Consider the following 4,905-nt stretch of genomic DNA (forward strand, 5'->3'; position numbering starts at 1 on the left):
CATAAATACTCCCTCTTGGAGTTAAGAGTAAAAACTTGGCCAGAGCCTCTACTAATAATGGAGAGCATGCAAGATCATAAACAACACATAGGTAATAACTTGATAATTAACATAACATAGTATTCTCTATCCATCGGATCCCGACAAACACAACATATAGAATTACAGATAGATGATATTGATCATGTTAGGCAGCTCACAAGATCCAACAATGAAGCACAATGAGGAGAAGACAACCATCTAGCTACTGCTATGGACCCATAGTCCAGGGGTGAACTACTCACTCATCACTCCGGAGGCGACCATGGCGGTGAAGAGTCCTCCGGGAGATGAATCCCCTCTCCGGTAGGGTGCCGGAGGCGATCTCCTGAATCCCCGAGATGGGATTGGCGGCGGCGGCGCCTCGGTAAGTTTTTCCGTATCGTGGCTCTCGGTACCGGGGGTTTCGCGACGGAGGCTATTTGTAGGCGGAAGGGCGAGGTAAGAGGCGGCACGAGGGGCCCGGACGACGGGCCGGCGCGGCCGGGGCTCGGGCCGCGCCGCCCGGTGTCCGGCCACCTCGTGGCCCCACTTCGACTCTCCTTCGGTCTTCGGAAGCTTCGTGGCAAAATAGGACCACGGGCGTTGATTTCGTCCAATTCGAGAATATTTCGTTACTAGGATTTACGAAACCAAAAACGACGAAAACGACAGAATCGGCTCTTCGGCATCTTGTTAATATGTTAGTGCTGGAAAATGCATAAATACGACATATAATGTGTATAAAACATATAGATATCATCAATAATGTAGCATGGAACATAAGAAATTATCGATACGTCGGAGACGTATCACTGCACGTGGTGGAAGGAGGCGCGGCGGCGCTTGCAGTGGCGGTAGGTCGGGGGGTGGCCATGGAGGTTGATGTCTACGGGTGCTTCTATTCTTGTAGACAGTGTTGGGCCTCCAAGAGCAGAGGTTTGTAGAACAGCAGCAAGTTTCCCTTAAGTGGATCACCCAAGGTTTATCGAACTCAGGGAGGAAGAGGTCAAAGATATCCCTCTCATCACTACAAGAAATGTGTTGACTTGTGACCTTCTGTTAGTGACTTTGGGTAAAAACGTCATGATTCAATGACAATTTTGCTGCGAATAGTCGTTAGTGGTTTAGAGGGCTAAAAATCGTAGAAAATTACGACGATTTAAGTACAAAACATCGTAATTTGATTACATGAAATCGTCATAATTTATTGAATATAATTTACAATGTTAATCCTTGTCGATTATGACCAATTTAGATTGTCGTAACATATAATAGGATTAAAATTTTATATTAGAAATGGTGACTGGACAAACACCTAAGCAATATGTGTGCGTGTCATGTGACGTGGCTTCCCGGGCATTCAATCAGTAGTTCTGGTTATTGGGGATCACACGACCACCACCTACTAGAGAGCTAGAGCTACCACCGCGCCAGCAGCTGGGACCGCAAACGTGGGTCCTTGTAACAGTCACGCACGCTCGTTGGGTAAATCCCGAGCCAAAACTCGCGGGCGACGCGTCCGTGAAATCGACCAAATTCCCCTGTGCGCGGCGCGGCTGCGCGCCCAATGAAACGAAATTTTGTTTTAAGTTCCCGCAACGAAACAGGGCCGGGTTCTCCTCTAACCCTAACTCCCCCGCCGCCACCCTCCTCATCTCTTTCAATCCAATGCCTATCTCCATCGACCGGCGCTCCCATCAACCTGAGTGCGCGGCCGCGACCCCACTACCCACCTCTCCCTCCCGTCGTAAGGGCATCTCCAACGCTACGACCTAAACGGACGCGCGCAGTCGTCCGATTTTGGCTGTTTGGGTCGGCCTCCGGAGACGCGGACAGATGAGGACGTCCGTGGCTTTTTTTATTCCCCAACGCGCAGTGAGACGCAAATTACTATTCATCTTCTCTAGTACTAGTACTAGTTGGCCAACAACCGCATTGCCCTGTCGAGCCCCGCCGGCGGCCTCCGTCCCCGCCCCGGCGACCTCCGCGCCAACACGCATCACGGCGACCTCGGCCGCCCCGGCCGACCTCCGCGCCAACACGCATCACGGCGACCTCGGCGGGACGAGCGTCTCGCGCGTGGAAGGCCCGGACGAGCGAGAGGGCGAGCGCGTCGAGTCGGCGCCGGCCCTGTCGAGGAGCAGGTGGCCGTGGAGCGGCGCGGCAGCAGCAGCCGTGCGGCGGGTCGAGGCCGTCGCGGCGAGGCGACGCGGCCGTCGCGGCGGCCATGGGCGGCGCGGGCACGAGCACGGCCGGGCGCGGCCAGCGGCGCGGCAGGCAGCGACGCGCGGCGGGTCGAGGCCGTCGCGGCGGCCATGGGCGGCGCGGGCACGAGCACGGCCGGGGCGCGGCCAGGCGCGCGGCAGCAGCAGCCGCGCGGCGGGTCGAGGCCGTCGCGGGCTAGGGCGACGCGGCCGTCGCGGCGGCCATGGGCGGCGCGGGCGACCGGCATGGGCGGCGACGGAACTGGAGGAGAGGGCGGCGCGGAGGGGCTCCCGGCCGGAGGAGAGCTCCACGCGCGCGAGTCGGCTCGAGGCCGTCGCCGCCCACGCCCAAGCCGCGCCGGCGGCCCCGCTCTTGCCGGCTCGATCCTCGGCCGTGCACGCATCGGCCCGGGGACGGCGTGACGGGCGGCGCGGGCAAGGCGCGGCCGTGGCGAGAAGGGCGGCGCGGCCGTGGCGGGCAGGGCGGGCGCGGCCGTGGCCATGGCGGGATCGTCGGCATCGAATCCGGCGGCACGACATCCATTTTGGCTCCGGCGAGTTCCAGCAGCGATTAAAAAAGGAGGCAGCGGCGTTGAGGACCTCTACGCGAGGGCGACGGCGAAACCTGGCCGGGCGAGCTCAACTCCGGCGGGCGGCCATGGATACTTCCATGGCAAAAAGCAAATAGAGAACCCGGAGAGAGAGAAGTTGTTGGGGCCTTTTTTCTGTCACTGCCAACTGGGCCACGAACGGACATGTGCGGATGGAAAAGCACGTCCGCGCTAGTCCGGCTCGCCCCAAAAGCCACGTAAATTTGGTCCGGTTTTGGGTCGTTTCGGACGCGGCAGCTGTCCGTTTTTAATATGGGTCGGCCCGTTGGGAGCAGTTTTTACCCAAACGGACCGATTCAACGTCCGTTTTGCGTTTGGGGTGCCCGCGTTGGAGATGCCCTAACCCTCCGTCGCTCCAGCTCCGAGTCCCAGCTCACATCCAGATCTACGCCGACCACCTCCAGCCCCGTTTCAACCGTCTCTGGATGGATTGGACGGCAAAGCGCGGTTCCCGCGCCACCTCTCTGCAGCCTAGGTGGCCTTGCTCGAGGCTCTGTTTATGCACCGTGCTCACGGGGCTCCCGTCGCATGCGCATGCGCGCGGGATGCTCGCCGATGCCGTCGACCTCGTCCGCGCCATGATGTCGTGCTCGAACAGCTCGGAGGGCTGAGCACGTCTTCGTCGCGTCGCACCAACTCGGAGCATATGCCAGAAGAACCCCAACAATCCCAGGTAGCCCCGAGCGCCCTCTTCGTCTTCATGTAAGCCCCCAGATCCGTTGGTTTACGATTCGGTTCCAGCATTTATGTGGTGTTCTGATTGAGGTCTTGGTGTTGATTTGTTTGTGCCAGGAGGAGATCCCTAAAGCGTCGCATCTCAGTCGGCGGCTTCTTCAATTCTACACGACCTCAAATCCCTGCTACTCCCGATGTCACTGTCGCCTCTACCACCACGGTGACACATCCGTGCAGACTTATTCGTCTTCATGTTCTAGGTGAGTCCGTCATTCCTCCCCATTTCTCCTCACAGAGATTGCCATCGAGCCATATATGTCTCTTAGGACTATTAGTTAGAACTACTGGATTGCTTAAATAATATCTGTCTGTTGATTCTGCTGTTCAATTTTAATTGACTACAAATTAACCGCCATGCTATTTTGGTTCTGAAACATTGTTGATTGCCTGGATCTGTTCTTGTTTCTTCAAATTGCACGTAGTTAGTTTTGTCGTTGTAGGTTTTTTTGACACAATCGATTGGCTGTAATGATGAACCAGTTAGATGTGTGAAGTCACCTTGTGAGCTAAAACCTTTTGAGGCGTAGTTAGTTTTGGCGTACTATTTCAGCTGAAGTTGTATTGCATGTTCATTCTTATTCTTCTTGGCGTTTCTGGTCACTCTTCTGACCAATAAATTTCTACACTTGGTTGCTACTTACAAACATTAGCATTAGGCTTTTTAGCGTGCTATGCTTTATTAGCTCATATGGCCTATTTTTACTCTTCAATTCAGGTGTTATGCATGCCTGCATCTGAGGGATGTCAACTGCCGCAATGAATGTGTCCATAGCTATCAGGTACTTTCTACATGGAGTAGCTGCAACGACCGTGAGATGTATGTGGTCTTCTATGATAATGCCATCATGCGTGTCCTCTGCTGTTGTGGTCCTGGTATCGTTATTATGCTTCTCTGGTGATTCTATTCCACATTGTAAAAGAAAACAAAAGACTAAATTACTTTGTGTTTCTGTCTGTGTTTGATTATCGCACACTCTGTCTGTAGGTTTGATTATCATCTGGTTGCTCTCTCTCTCTTTCTAATGTATTCTCTTGCAATTTGTTTTGGGGTTTCAGAAGTAGAGGAACGGGAAGCAACAAGGAGGTGAAATTGCCATGATGCTGAACTAAGTCATTGTGATACGCTGCTCACCAAGGTGACTAAACACAAGCAGATGAGACCCTCTGCCCTCTTTGAGCTCCTCAGGGTAAGATCATTCTTCCGGACCTTCTTTATACTCGCAGATGAGGTACTGCCATGATAGAATGTATATCTGATGCATGATTCTTGGTGAAGTTTGGTCTTCTGATTTTTTTTGGCGTCATTTATGATGGATAGCATGGATGAATACGGC

The 4,905-nt window shown here is 54.4% G+C and overlaps 1 pseudogene; it reads left to right on the forward strand.

Moving 5' to 3' along the window:
* Positions 1-4,028: 4,028 nt before the first annotated feature.
* Positions 4,029-4,104, forward strand: LOC124650751 (annotated as a pseudogene).
* Positions 4,105-4,905: the final 801 nt, after the last annotated feature.

This window comes from Lolium rigidum, chromosome 4 (genome assembly GCF_022539505.1).
Source record: "Lolium rigidum isolate FL_2022 chromosome 4, APGP_CSIRO_Lrig_0.1, whole genome shotgun sequence".
In the NCBI taxonomy this organism is placed as follows: domain Eukaryota; kingdom Viridiplantae; phylum Streptophyta; class Magnoliopsida; order Poales; family Poaceae; genus Lolium; species Lolium rigidum.